Source organism: Ornithorhynchus anatinus, chromosome 8 (assembly GCF_004115215.2).
Source record: "Ornithorhynchus anatinus isolate Pmale09 chromosome 8, mOrnAna1.pri.v4, whole genome shotgun sequence".
NCBI classification, from domain to species: domain Eukaryota; kingdom Metazoa; phylum Chordata; class Mammalia; order Monotremata; family Ornithorhynchidae; genus Ornithorhynchus; species Ornithorhynchus anatinus.
Window position 1 is genome coordinate 42,058,411 of NC_041735.1, and position 16,390 is coordinate 42,074,800.

The 16,390-nt window shown below is 39.6% G+C and overlaps 1 protein-coding gene across 10 annotated transcripts in view; it reads right to left on the bottom strand.

The window, feature by feature from the left end:
• Nucleotides 1–16,390, bottom strand: part of TBC1D5 (TBC1 domain family member 5) — a 442,854-nt gene that overhangs the window by 398,963 nt on the left and 27,501 nt on the right. For all 10 annotated transcript variants that reach the window (XM_029070199.2, XM_029070200.2, XM_029070204.2 and 7 more), the window contains one exon: nucleotides 3,332–3,395. The gene's annotated coding sequence lies outside the window, so the exon portion shown is untranslated. The remainder of the gene's footprint in view (nucleotides 1–3,331; nucleotides 3,396–16,390) is intronic.

The following is a 16,390-nucleotide window of genomic DNA, read 5'->3' on the forward strand; positions in this document are numbered from 1 at the left end:
CACCTCGGTCCCATCACACTTTATGTGCATATCCTTACACTGATTTCCCCCAGCTGCAACTTATTTTAATGACTTACAACTCCATTATTTTTATCCTATTTGTTAAGGGCTCATTATGTGTCAAACACTGGTCTAAGCACTGGGGTAGATAAAGGTTAATCAGGTCGGACAGTCTCCGCACATGGGGATCATGTAAAGGAGTAAAGTGACATGCCCAAGGTCACACAGCAGACAAGTGGTGGAGCCAGGAATAGAACACCCATGACCTATTTTCCTACTCCTTGGCCCATGCTCTATCCAACCCAAACAGATGCTCTTAAGTTTTGTAGGAAAGGGATAAATATCAAAGTGATGTTCAGATTAAGTGTTGCTTTTTTGGCCAAAACTGTCAACCAAAATCTCAAAAATATACATACATAATGGTGAAATTTGCCCTGCCCTCTACCTATCCTGATACCTCCGAAAAGTTACTGAAACAATAATGATTATTTCAATTTTAAAGGAGTTACTGATGTCATTGTGACAATCAGTAATACCAAATACAATGTGCTAAAAAGGTTTTGCACATTAATTATTTCTACTTAATAATGAACAAAGATACATACCCCAAAAGGGAACAACTAAACAGAAAGCTGGTTTTTACAGGCTCTAACTCCTTGTTGCACACACCACAATACATCTTTATCCCAACCATTTTGGGTTTTCAAGGGCTACACTTCCAATCCAGTGGCACTTTAGAAAAGATTTTCTCCACTAAACATCTAATCTTTGAAACATACTATAAAAATGCCAAGGAGCATCAAAAGGTTTCCAGCTCCAAGGGTATATTATAAATAGTTCAGTGATAAATAATGGTGTTATAAATCAGAATAAAACAATATGAAATAAAATTAGCCCCACAAATTATACTAGTAGTTTAGGGCTTCTGCAGATTTGGCTTATAAATGCAAGTAGGAATACTAAACTCTGCCCCATTGATGGTATTTACTGAGTGCTTATTGTGTGGAAAGCACACTTGGGAGAGTACAACACAATAGAGTTGGGAGGCATGATCCCTATCCTACAGTTTGTAATCTACTGGGGAAACAGACATTAAAATAAATTACAGACAAAGGGCAAGCAGTAAAGTACACAGATAAGTGCTGGGAGATGGAATGGCAAAGCACTTAACGGGGTGAAGAAAGAAGTGTGTAGGTGATGCAGTAGGAAGGGTGAATAGGGTGGGGAAATGAGAGAACGATTTTAGAGGGACTTTGAGGACTGGGAGAATGGTGGTGTTAAAAGCTGTCTCCCAAGAAATTTTTTTCAGAGATGATATTGAGTCCCCACAGCCTATCTTTCCATTAGAGTCTGACTTGATTTACTCTACAAATAAAATTATCCATGTTTGCTTCTGCTAAAAACTGCAGCATAGTTTTTTGGGGGGTTTTTTAAGTCTTACATTTCAAAAATTGCACTTTGAAAACACCTGTGCTGGAAGGTGCCCTTTTCAAATGTATTAAGTTAGGTAAGGCAACTTAGAAGATTTATGTTCTGCAAAAACAAAATTGTTGCCAGAGCAGAGCAAATTCTAAAATAACAGTCTAAATCTAGTATTATCTAAAATTGTTCAACTACAGTACATTTTGGAGACAGAAAAGCCATTGATACATACTGTAACAATTTTAATCCATGTATATAAATCAAAGGAAACCGCTTCCTTTAAGGCAAACATATGAAGATACTAAAACAAGATACCAATTAAATATTCATACATTCAATATTTCAAAATAAGGAATTTGGTTCTACACATGCATAATTTACAATTCTGTAGTGAAACCTGTCTACAGGGGCCATTTCCACTGTATTTCAACAGCATTCCAACTTGAGATGCATTGTGCAACTTCTCTGTTCAGTGTTATAACTTTAAAATACACAGTAATTCATTTCAAACATCAAATATGGCATAAAGGCCAAGTTGGGCATACTGCACTTTGAAACCAACTCTTACTGCTTCATCCTAGTCATTAAACCCCTTCCACGAGAGGGCCTGAATCACCACAAAACCTTATGGAAATGAGTTCAATAAAAGATGAAATTATCTCAGTGGTTAAAAGAAAATTACTTTGGTAAAAATTGATTTTGTTCCTGAAGTCGGGCATACCACAGCGTATATTCTTTCACTGTATCCTAACCATTGCATCTTGTAAAATAACCTTCCTCCCCTCCCAACTAAGACAATAAGGAAATCAAATATAGTTTACAGGGGCTGTGATAGGAGGATTTCTCTTTAAGACATTCTCATTTCAGATTTAGGTTATGTTATTTAATGCTAACTGCAAAAACTTATATACAAATAGTTAACCACAGTGTTCCATTCAAAATTCATCTATATGGATTTGGCGCTCTCAGAAAATTAACCCTACTTTACTTTAGATTTGCATCTCATAAGCCCAAACTGGACTCCATTCCTTTGCACTTGCATATGTAGTTACTGCAAGACTGCAAGAGAGGATTTGCCACTGGAATACATGTTTAATGCACAAATACACATGTTATTCTGGCAAAAATAAAGCTGTAGAGCTTAAAACCCAAGTAACATTATTTTGATTTTGTCACTCATTTGTGTGTAGGACTGCATAATCAATTCAAATACATATAGCAGTGGCAAGACACTTACAGGTCACTATTTAAAACTAAACAAAGACTAACTGAAATTTTATCTCCATAGGAAATTACTCAATATTAAAAAAAAAACTACGGGCTTTGCGAGGAATATACTTTTTGCCTTAGAGCTAATACTTTAATTTTCAAGAACTAGAAAAAAAATCAAAACTAGTCAGTAACAATGCAGCGTCTAAAAGCAATAAACTCAAAATTAAGTTATAAATAATTTAAAGCATGTCATGAAGATGTATTAATAATTCATCAGATAAATAATTTACTAAATAATCAAATAAATAAATAATGAAATACATAAATAAATCAGCAAATAAATAATTCTGCATCATAACCTATACAATAAGTCACCACAACAAATGACAAACCTGCAAACTAAAATGATTTTCTAAAACCTGATAGTTTTAAATAAACAAATGTATATAAAACATATTAATTCTTGGAAGGTACAGAAGTATTTCTTACTGCTATTGATAAAATCTTGATTAAACTTCATTATATTTTCAGGTTTTTTAAGAACACAGTATAATTTCCTGTAAATTATTCAAATGATTACTATAATAGATTCTTCTCTATACTTTACTTGGAATTTCTTTATGTAACTCATTTCTCCACAAATAAATGGACGTTCTTCCTAACATTCTCGATTTTTTTAAAAAAATGCAGTACTTACAGTAAAACAGTGCTGAAAAGACTTTTGGTCGTTTTCCGTCTCCTCCAAACCTTTAGAAGTTTTGCTGCAGGGGGAGAGCAAGTAGAATAATCTTAATTATTACAGATGGTATCTCATTCATTAGTGGATGACAACATTTTATTTCAAAGTACAAGAAAATCTGTTTTATAATTCTACAAAGTAATTTAATGTGAAACAACTCTGGTTGCATACTACCTCAAGTTTTTAGAAGTCTTTGATTAAATGAGTTCAAGGAGATTGAGGCTATTTCTTGTATTTAAACCAACACACAATCTGTACAAACTGGCAGTATTTCAGATGTGAAGCCCAAACCTGGGGACAAAATGTTTGGCTGACATCTTACACTAAGCCTTGATTTTTGAAAGCTATGAGTTCTTGAAAGAACATAGTTGGATCATTTAACTTCCACATTCTGAATGCATTCACAATTTAATTACAACTCCACACTCCAAATTCAACAGTGACACCAGAAAAGGTTGAGAAAACGGTGACCTCATAAACCAGGCTTCATTCTGGATTTATTTAAATATGTTACATTAACGCTCATTATTGTATGCTCGAAATCCAAAGAAAAAACTTGTGGCATCTTCTTAAATTCGTTCCAGAAATATTTATAATATGGATTTATTTGCTTTAACATGTGGGAAAAAAAACCTCTGTGCATTTCAGATTGAATTTTTAGCTTAATATCTGTAGAAGATGAACTACATGTCAAACTACATTACGTCATAGCAAAATTTCCATCATTATGCTTGTGTTTCATTCAGCATCTTAGAGAACAAAGGGTAATTTTCTCTGAAAAGTAATTGAACCTACTGGTCCTATCCAAAAAACTGCTTAGGGAGTAAATCTATTTTTCTTCGAGTTCAGTCGACTTGCGGGCCACCACAAAAATTTGGTGTATATGGAAATCATTTAGAAGAAATCTGAAAGGGTCAATCCACCACCTAGAAACTAACAAATTATATTTGAATAAATGGTAAGATTAGACCTACTATACCTGGAAATCTTTAATTTTCCTTAGGATTAAAACAATGAAATTTACATCGCAGTAGAACTAATTAAGCAGCCAACATTCAGCACTTTACTATGCATTGGGGAAGTACCAAATAATGTGAAAAGTTCCCCATTCACAAGGGGCTTACACTCTAACCAGGGAGATAAGCAGAACATTTTTTACAAATAGAGTGGTCAAAATAATTGAATATACGTGTGTGTGTGTGTATCTACATACATACATAAAATGTATATACATGAGCTTTTAGGAGGATATAAATCATTTGCTAATTTTATATAGATCAAGGATAAATACCTCCTTTTTCAATGTCCATGTTTTGTCAAGAAAATTTAACAGAATAAAGTACTTGTCTCATGTGGTCATTCAAAAAAGTGTATGAGTAATGAAAATGTGCACGAGCATCACTGATAATTTCACGCTCTCATCCTTGCATTTCAAGTTGCTTTTTAAAAGCATATTCCTCCTGGCTAAATGCATCAAGAATAAATACACCTCTTGTTTAAGATGCTATGTTACATTCTAAATAATAGCTGTGGCATTACCCAAAGATTTCCTAAGCGTGTTAATTTCAAGTTCATTGTCTCAGGGTAGACTGCTAATTCAGGGGTAAGCTTATAGTGCAATTCAAGAGAGACGGTATTTCCACAGTAAAGAGTAAGCACCAAAATTTGCAAGAAAAAGAGTTTCTAAAAAGTTACTTTTAGGACTAAACCTTACAGAATGTAGAGGATTTTAAAAGATAACAGGCGACTGCCCTGGGCAGTCACAAAGGGTGAGGGACATAGTGGACTGGTTGTGGGCCACACAAATCCAGACAGGAACCAAGTTTACACGAGGGGGCTCTGGTGACCTGACTCGCTATGGCCTTCTCCATCAGTCAGTCACATTGATTGCTCTGAACAGAGTAGGGCCTCGCTGTTATTAGCCTGGGAGACTACAATGGAAAATGAATATCCACACAAAATCCCTGTCCTCAAAGCATTTACCTTCTAGTGGGGAGGACAGACACTTAAGTATATTACACCCAAATAAATTCCTCCACAGGGTCCTATGCCTATAGCTTTCCTTCTGGAGACATCTTCTCCCAAAGGTGGTGGGGGCCTTAAGGTTGCCCAAATGCCCAAAATTCATCAGGAAGGTGAAGAACAGGCTGCAACAGCAGCCTGTCCCTTCCAAGTCCTACACCATATGATGTATTTTGGGGGCACTATACGATGCAGATTGGGGGCAAAAGGCAGGGGGCAACCAATCTTCCACTCTTCATATCCCCACCCTAGATCAACAGAGATTGATTCATCCAAGGTGCTTCCTCGACAATGGCTGACCCTGTCAAGTCTGAACTGATTTTGCTTCCCAAACCACAATCCTATTGTTTAATGACGTCAGAGGACATCAGCGGCAGTTGGGCAGTTTCTGGTCAGGCTCCATGTTTTTACTCAACTACAGCTGGACTTACCTGAAGAGAGTGATCAGTTCCAGCTTGAATTGAAGCAACTGAATAAGGAGGCAGATTCTAAAAGTCACCTTCAGGCCACTTCTAACAAATACATATTAGGCTTAACTAAGATTTTATTCCTATATTACCTTATGGGTACCAAAAACATTGCCAAGTAATGGTAGTCATCTTCAAGCAGGAAAGCAAGTTTATTTTGTTGTGGGTTTTTTGGAGTTTGGATAGTTTTCATTATCCTTGTCCATGGGATTTTTGCAAGAAAACGCAGTCTATCCCCACGCTAATTCTCTTATCGCAAACTTGACTGCCATTTGCAGAAATTAATATCTTTTGAAAAATGTGTCAACTTCCGTGGGTGATTTCACAAAGATATTGTTTAGGGAACACAGATGACACCTGCCATCCTTGCTAGACATCTCACAGGGCAGGCTGGCTGGTTTGTAGTCACACTGCAGAGAAGCAGCGTGGCTTAGTGGAAAGAGCACAGGCTTGTGAGTTAGAGGTCCTGGGTTATAATCCCAGCGCCGCCATTTGTCTGCTGTGTGACCCTGGGCAAGTCACTTCACTTCTCTGTGCCTCAGTTCCCTCATCTGTAAAATGGGGAATAAGACCATGAGCCCCCTGTGGGACAATCTGATTACCTTGTATCTACCCCAGCTTTTAAAACAGTGTTTGGCACATAGTAGGTGCTTAACAAATACCACATTATTATTATTCATCCAATCAATTCATTCACTCATATTTATTGAGCACTTACTGTGTGCAGAGTGCTTGGAAAGTACAATACAACAGTAGAGACAATCCCTGCACACAACGAACTCACAGTCTAGAGAAGGGGGATACCCAAAGGTACCCAAGGAGAAAATATGGTTCAGCACAACCTACAATGGATTCACCTGGTCTCTGGAGAAGTATTCTGATGAAGGCAACAAATGGAGGGCAGTTGTACAAATGGAGGGTAGGCAGGTGACTGTGTGTCCGTGCACTGTTCATAGTCTCTCCAGGAAAGAGGGAAGACTGAAGACAGAATCTGTGAATATCCAGCACCAGAAGAGACCTAACACCTGAGGAAGCCCCAACAGGCCAATTTTGGGAGAAGCCATGCCTGCCAGAGTTGAGAGTCATGAAGGAGGTAAAGACTCAGTCAGCTCTGTTGGAAGAGGAGGGCACAGAGGCCTCCTCCATAAACTCTGGTCTGAGGGAAGGTATAAGGTGGAAACAACTGGCCCATACAGTCCTTAAGGAAAAACCAGGGAACAATCAGGAGTGAATGTCTGAAGACAATAAGATCCTATAATAGCAATAATAAGCCAGACACCATACTAAGCACTAGGGTAGATACAAACAAACTGGGTGGGATACAGTCCCTGTCCCACATGGGGCTCATAGTCTTAATCCCTATTTTACAGATGAGATTACTGAGGCCAGAGAAGTTAGGTGACCCTCCCAAGGTCACACAGCGGACAAGTAGCAGAGCCTGGTTAGAACCGAGGACCTTCTAATTCCCAGGCCCATGCTCTATTCACTAGGCCACACTGCTTCTCTACCTGCAGAAAGCCCACATGAGATGAGTAATTTACTTCTGCTGTGTTGTTTTCTTGACAAAACATGGAAGACTGACTGAAAAGGGAAGTATTTATCCACAGCCTATATAAAATTAATGTAGGAGACCAGGGATGGGCAGTTACAAGGTGTGAATGTGAAGTGTGCATACATAATTAAAGGCAGTGGGTGTACCAGCTTGCTTTCCCTCTCTGACTGGGTCTCTTGGTCTCTGGGTACTCTAGGCCTGTTTCTCTAATCATGAGGCCCACTAGCTGGCAAATGAACCTTATTCTAACCCATCTGACTTGGAAATTGTTGGAAATGCCCCAAGGGGAAGGGAGGGAAGAGGAGGGGAGTCCTTACAGGGAGCTACTGCCATAATGGAGGCCAGGATTTTAAGGTCTTAGCTGCTGTGTTGTAGAGCTGAAACAGGGTGTCAATTAAGAAACACAGAAAGTACCATTTGTTATAATTTGAAACTACCTGAAGCAGAGGACTGCAGGTGGGTCATGCTGAACAGAGATTATATATGCAATCAAGAAGGGAAATCTTTCCCAGAGAGCTGACACCTTGCTCATAAATGAATGCAAAATGGACAAAAACTCTGAACATGGACTCTATGTCAAAAATTATTTCAAAAGTCACACTTACTTGCCATCAGAGTACCTATATTCATTACAAAAGAATAATGGGCTACTTCTGTACCTTTTAGAGAAACAAAAAATTAAGATAAATGGTCCTTTCAATATCAGGTAGAAGAGAGCACATCTTCTTAGGTACTGAGAAAAGCAATATCATGACCTGTCAGGGTCAGAAAAGTGAAATGGTTATATTAATTACTCAGAAATCAGATTCTAATGTCATTTTTACTTATCACCCTATTATTACCTTTGTTTTGTTTTGCCCCTAGTTTTCGCAAGGAAGTAGATACCCTAACTCTGTTTCCATAGCGCTTGCTAAGTAGCTCTTACTATGCAGAAATGGCTTCACACACCTTACCCCTGGGTCAGCTACCCCGGAACACCGTACTGAAGTGTGGGAAAATGAGTTAGGAATTCTTTGGGAAAGGAAATCTGGCATCGATTACAACTGTTATATTAAAAACAGGTTCCCATATCCAGGACTGTGGACAGAAAAATGTCTGTTTTAAGAAGGGATTACCTAGAGTGGGCCACTATGCAAGAAACAGGAATTTGGGAAATCTTCATTGAAAACTTAATGGGAGACGCAGAGAGACAGATAGAGAGGCAGAGAGACAGGGAGAGCTATGTAGAGAGACAGAGTAAATTGCTTACTAAGACAATTTACAGGCTATAGGAGCTCTCCAGGTGAATGCCCTTGGCCTGGCAGACTTTCTGACGTCAACCTTTGTACACACCCAGTTTTCCTAACCTTTGTACACACCCAGGTGCTAAAAGAACACCTCACATATCCTTCAGCAGGATAACCTACTGAATACTGTGTGCTACCCCAAGACAAACTCCACACTTTATCTAAAAATGCCCTTTAAAACCAACAACTACGCAGAGAACTCAACAACCATGAGAAAATAATCTTAGCCTAAATAATCAGCAAGTATTTCTTAAATCTTCTTGCATTAAAAAATTTTAACTGATCACAGAAATCTACCTGACAGTCAACATCAAGAGTGCAGGGCTGAGGTGTTAATCTAGGGGTATCTCAAGAAAATGCGGCAGGGACAACCAGTAAAGCAGCAACAGTGGCAATTTCTTAGCAGGCTCTCTATGTGAGAACTTTGGAGGGATCAGCAAAAAGTGGTGCAGCAGCAATCACTGGAAAAAATACAAAAACCAAAAACCCAAACCCTCCCTTGACCTCATGGCAATTGCCAGGTGTCTGCCCAACCTCTTCCTACTATTCCTCTCCACACTCCCACAGTAAGTTGTTGACCCCCACTTCCTCTGCTCCTTCCTCAACTCCTCTAGACTGTAAGCTCACTGTGGGAAAGGAATGTGTCTACTGTTATACTGTACTTCCCAAGCATCTAGCACAGCACTCTGTACGCAGTAAGATCTCAATCAATACAATTGACTGATTCTCCTCCAATTCTCTCCCTGACCCCCTCTAATCTGGCTTTCTTCAGTTCACAGAAACTGACCTTTCTTCTTGCCAAATGACCTCTTTCCTGCCAAATCCAAAGGCCTCTACTCTATCCTAATCCTCCTCAACCTCTCATTTGCTTTGGACACTGCAGACCACCCCCTTTCTCCTGGAAACACTGTCCAACCTTGGTTTCACCAACACCATCCTCTCCTGGTTCTCCTATTTCTCTGGCCACTTCTTCTCAGTGTTTTTCAACGGCTCCTCCTCCGTCTCCCACCTCTTTATTATGGGAGTTCCTCAAGGCTCAGTTCTAGGTTTCCTTCTATTTTCCATCTACACCTGCTCTCTCAGAGAACTCAGTGACATCTCATTTTGGCATCTCATTTACCTACATTATAGGCCGGCAGAAGGATCTCAAGAATGCAGAGATCCCAGTGGCCACCCTTGGAGGTGCCGAGCACCAGAGAGACCACTGACTGAAATGGCCCCAGCACCTGCTTAACGGATGGCGGTCCCACTGGGAATGACGGATGAGCCTTGGTTTGAAACTTCCTGAATCACCATAAAGAAATTGATTATAGTGGTAGGGTTTGTGCAGCCCCATTTGTACTCTCTCTCCCCTACCTGTTACATACCCAATGGGTACGGAGTGTGCAATGAGAAAGACTGTGATAAGGGTGCAGTTCAATGCCAAGAACCCATTAAGGTTCTTCTGGGCAATGCCCACTTATAGCACACTGCTGATACTGTGCTATAGATCCATGGCTCATGTCTGCCAGTTCTCTTGTATTGTACTCTCCCAATTGCTCAGTACAGTGCCCTGCACAGAGTAAGTGCTCAATAAATAGCACTCTTAATGACTTGTTCCCATGGCTTCAACTACCATCTCTAAAAATATAATTTCCCCATCTACCTAGTCTACAGTGTCACATTTCTTTCTGCTTTCAGGACATCTCTTCTTGGATTTACCACCAACATCTCAAACAATGTTATCTCTTCCAAGGGGCCTTCCCAAACTAAACCCCACTTTCCTCAACTCCCTCTCCCTTCTGCATTGCCCTGACTTGCTCCGTATGCTCTCCCTCCCCTAACCACCCCAGTCCCACAGCACTTGTGTGTGTGTATACATATGTATATATAATTTTATTTATTTGTATTGATGTCTGCCTCCCCCAACCCTAGAGTGTGAGCTCACTGTGGACAGGGAATGTCACTGTTTAATATTGTATTTTCCCAAGTGCTTAGTACATGCTCTGCACACAATAAGTGCTTAATAAATATGACTGAGGGAATGAATGTCCAAAACAGAATTCCTCATCTTCTCACCCTACCCTGTCTTCTGCGAGAATATTTCTTAAATATAGACACCACTAGCCTTACAGACTCACAAGCCCATAACCTTGGCATTTTCCGTGACTCCTCCCTCTCAATCATGAGTATTAGTTGAATATTTCCTAAGCGTAGTAGAGCATTTTTCAAAGAGTTAGTTGCTGTGTAGAGCTGCAAAAGAGGCTCTAGACGATTCCCTGCCCTTAAGAAGCTTATAATCTATTGCAGAAGAAAAGAATTGATATAAATTCACAAACAGAAACAAAAATGAAACAAATGGCAGGGAGCATAAAACATAAAAGGTTATAAAGAACACAAAATGTTGGAATATAGAGAGGCATTTATAGAGATGTAAGCCTTGCAGGTGTATGTACCGATAGTCTACGGTAACTGGAATAGTAAAAATAATAATAATGATAGGATGATGATGGTGGTATTTGTTAAGCGCTATGTACCAAGTAGAGTTTACATGCACAGGTTCTATCCTCATTTTCCCACTTAAACCAGAAGTCAAAAAAGTGCTCCTCCTGCTCATTCACCAGCTTCCACTAATAGTGACAAGTTCCACTGCACTTCCCAAACTCCACGAATCACCAATCATTATTTAAGATCACTTAATAAAATTAGTTGGTTCCTTCAAGGCAAAAGTGATTTTGAAATTGAGGGGGTATTTTGGACATTGGCCATTAAAATAACTTTTTAATGGCCAATGTCCAAAATACCCCCTCAATTTTTTCTGGAGTGCCGGAACAGTGAATTTGGGGTGTGAGCACTCCTGATTAATAATTATGGTATTTGTTTAGCGCTTACTATGTGCAAAGCACTGTTCTAAGCGCTGGGGTTGATACAAGGTAATCAGGTTGTCCCACGTGGGGCTCACAGTCTTAATCCCCATTTTACAGATGACGTAACTGAGGCCCAGAGAAGTTAAATGACTTGACCAAAGTCACACAGCTGGTAAGTGGCAGAGCCAGGATTAGAATCCATGACCTCTGACTCCCAAGCCCGGGCTCTTTCCACTAAGCCACACTGCCAGACCTGCCTACCTCCAGCAAACCAAGATGGCTGGAAGACCAATTCCTGCCTTTAAAAGCTAGAGAGGCTCTGGTGGTTAGTGACTAAGGATGGACTGCAAGGAATACTGAAGAGTCTGGGACTCGGTCTCAGAGTCTCTTTATTTGCTTATTTTAGCATTATCTCTTTTATCACATTATTATTAATTCATTATTCTTGATCTTTGTATCTGTCTCCCCCCATATAGACAGCTTCATGCGACTGGGACTGTACCTTATCATATTATCTGTATGGACCCGAACTGAGCACATATAAATGCAAGATGTAACGAGTGAATCCCTGGGTAGGTGAGCCAGTCTCCTGATCTACTTTAAGTCCCTCTTCCACGAATGCTAAAATGGGAGAAACAAAATTGAAGGTGGCACCACCTTCTTACATTAATATCTGTCTGAATTTCTGTTTGACAATACAAATAGAGCTATATCCATCCTCAGCCCGACGACTGCAGTCGCAGGACACCGGAGCTCTAAAATGCGATTTCCGTTTATTCTCTTTTATCCTACATCTCAAACTTCTTAATGTTTATTGAGGACGATTTGACAACATACTGATTACTGATCGAGAGTTCATAACTGAGATGCTAATTAACTCCAACTGGACTGAGTTTCTGTCACAGGCTGATTTCTTCCATGTTGGTTGCTAGACAAAACAGGATTATGAGCATACATAGGTTTATCTCATATTCCCACATGAACAGGATGCCACTTTAAATCTATGCAAATCACCCTTTTCTTCCTCCAGTATTCTGCAATGACTATACACAAATGACCGGAAGCAACGGTTAACGATTACAATCATTTGACTTTAATATTTATATAATCAGTCATCAAATATGCATACTAATTGATTTCAAGAGATACTTCAGTATTATACTGATCAACTTTAAATCTCTATATCATACACTTCTTATGAGAGGAAGCTTTTCTAATATTTATTTCTCATACTTAACTGTTTCCTATAATCTAGGTTAAAGTTGACAAGCACCTCAGCTGAACAATGTTATACAATTAGCACAAAGATAAATATCAACTATCCTAAAACGTTAAGAGAAACTATTTTCATCAAAACACTTCTAGTCATTTTAAATATGTAATAAGCTTTTCCCTAACTGGGGAAAAGGCCTTGGAAATGTACATTTCCTCTTCACCAATTCTTTTCTTATAATAATAATATGGTATGTGTTAAGCGCTTACTATGTGCCAAGCACTGTTCTAAGCACTGGGATAGATGCAGAGTAATCAGCTTGTCCCACGTGGGGCTCACACTTTTAATCCCCATTTTACAGACGAGGTAACTGAGGCCCAGAGAAGAGAAGTCACACAGCAGAAACGTGGCAGAGCCGGCATTTGAACCCAGGTCCTTCTGATTTTCAAGCCCACACTCTATCTGCTAGGCCACACTGCTTCTCCAGTTGGTCTACCCTCGCCTGTTAATATTGCCTTTCCCCTCAATCCAAAGGAGTTCAGCCTTCCTAAAAAACTACCTCCTTCAACAAACCTTCCCTAAGTAATCCCAACGACCCCCATTCTGATTAAATTTTTGGCTCCTCATTCGCTTTATGTATTCACTTACTATGCCTTCCTTTGGCACTTGAGCATTTGGCTAGTGAAGATTTCTACGTTAATCTCCCGTTAGGGTAAAAGTGGGTAAAAACGCCTCTCACACTTCCACTTTACTTCCCAAGCACTTTTTAGGGTCCATTACACTCAGAAGGTACTCAATAATAATTGCAAAAACTGTAATATTTGTTAAGTGCTTATTATGTGCCAACAGTTCTAAGCTCTGGTACAGAGACAAGATAACCAGGTCACACACTCCCTGTCCCATGTGTGGCTTACAGTCTTAGTAGACTGTAAATTTGCTTTGGGCAGGGAATGTCTGTTATATAGGTACACCGTGCTCTCCCAGGAACACCAGTACAGCATTCCTGCACACAGTAATTGCTTAATATAGTTGACTAACCAAGAAGGAGGGAGAAAAGGTACTGAATTCCAGTTTTTACAGCTGAGGAAGCTGTAAAACTTCACCACGTGAGGCTCACAGTCTTAATCCCCATTTTACAGATGAGGTATCTGAGGCACCAAGAAGTTAAGTGACTTGCCTAAAGTCGCACAGCTGACTGGTGGCAGATCAGCATTAGAACCCATGACCTTTGACTCCCAAGCCCATGCTCTTTCCACTGAGCCATGCTGCTTCTCCAGTAATAGTGGCATTTGTTAAGTACTTACTATGGGTCAAACTCTGTTCTAAACTCTGGGGTAGATACAGAGTAATCAGATTGGACATGTCACTGTCCCACTTGGGGCTCCCAGTCAATCCCCATTTTACAGATGAGGTAATTTAGGCACAGGTATGTTAAGTGATTTGCCCAAGGTTCTCCAGGAGACAAGTGGCAGAGCTGGGATTAGAACCAGCTGTACTCTTTTCATTAGGCCACACTTCTCCGCTCCCCATGCTAAATCTACTAGATCCATCTATTATTGAGGCTATGCAACACGTTAGCACTTTTTATTGTCCTTATATTCTTTTGCTCACTTTTAACTTTTTCGATCTTTTCTCTTATTCCAGTCCCCGATCTCCTATTCTGTATAATTTCTCACTGGAATTTAGTACCGTTGCTTAGCACACAATAAGCTCTCAATGAGTGCTTTGATTGAAAAATTTAATAGAATTCTGGGACTCAAACGGATCTCAAAAGATAACTAGGCATGTGCATGGCCACCTTTAAATCACCTGAAGAAAATATCTGTCTCCACTTTTTTTTTTAATTGTCAGGAGAAGACTCTATATCAGGAGAGGGGAAGGAATATTCTGGACAGAGGGCCACATTTCAGGACTTCAGAGGCATGTCTAGGACAGTAAGCAAAATCCTTCTGATCACCTAAATAAGGACTGAAGTATGGGGGCTATGAAGCTTAAACCATTTAAGAGCAGCTGCTTCTACCAACGGCAGTTCCCAGTTGGCTGAGAACCAGCTACGGATACAGTTAGTAACCACTACATGATGCCTTATGAGGGGTCATGGCATTCCAGGAGTTTGCTAACTGCATCCACAGCTGGTGAATTAAAGTGTGTGGCTGGGAGCCAGACCAGATCTGGCCCACGGGCCGGATTAAATCAATTAGCAGGCCGAATCCGGCCTGCCGGCCATATTTTACCTACCACTGCTCTACAATCTCCTTTAGCAACCTAGTCTAGTGACCCTCCATCTTCAGAGTTTAAGAAACCCTCATTTTTCCTGCTACAATTGAAGCCTGATACTTTTACTGGTAAAAACAGAAAAACTGTTATCATTGCCATGGTATTTCCTTCGTATTTTTGAAAACTCATTAAATCCCACCTGGGTTCTCTTTTCTGAAGGACTGATTGAAAAAACAAAAAAACCCCCCTACTTTAACCTTTCCTCATAAGAGCTGATTACCAAACCCTTAATGGTAAGCTACTCTGCTCTTGAAATGGTCCATGTTTTTTATATTATGCTTCAGCTTAAGGGGCCAAAAACAGCACCCCAGTAACTATGAAAATTAAAAAAACTATTATTTTAAGGTTCCTACAAGCCATTTTCTTATTTACATACCCCCGCTTTTTAAACTTCAGCACTAAGCACTATTATTTCTGATCATTTCTACCATCCTTGAGCATTACCAAGCCTGGCCTATCCTTGTATTTATGCAGTTTTTCACCCCTAAATGAATTACCCTCTATTTGTCCCTATTAAACGTCATTCAATTTAAATCCACCCACTTCTCCAACTTGTTGGAAACATTTTAATTCAATTTTCCAAGGTACTACCCACTACACCCAATTTGGTTAATCATCAAGCTTAATAAGTATACTCTCCACTCCATCATCTAAATCATTAATAAAAATGTTAAATAGTACACTTTGGGAAACTCAGTAGATATGTCCCCCAAGCTAACAATGAATAATTAATGCCTACTCTTTGGGAATGAACCTTTAACTAATTGCACATTCACTATGCCACAGTATGATCTAAACCATATTTTCCCAGTTTTTATTAGAAATGATAGCTAGTATGAAATGAAGGTCCTATCAAGAGTTAAGCTGTTGTGTCTGAGTCAAGGTGTGCATATATAATTTTTTTTTTTTCCAGTACCCAATAAGCTTGTAGGTCAGACATACAAAACTCATTCATATGGATAAACCACTCATACATGGCTGCGCCATGCAACAAATTGATAATACATTTTATGTTAAATAATGCATTATTATATACAAGAGTACAATACACACACAAACACACACACCCCACCCCCATCCCCCAACTCCCCAAGAATTCACCCAGAGGATTCTGCTTTTGGGACAAACCGTCGATAGCTAAAGGAAATAGCCAGCACTGGCCTACTCCAACATCTGCCAGTAGTCTGGCTGCAAGCTGGAGAGACCAACATTACCACTTCACCCAAGGGAACCACAGCTTTCCCTACAGTCTGAACAAGTTCCCAAGTGCTTAGTACAGTGAGCTCTACAAAGTAAACGCTCAATAAATCTCATTGAAAATGCCAGAAAAGCAACTGGGGGAGAGCTAAAGCTA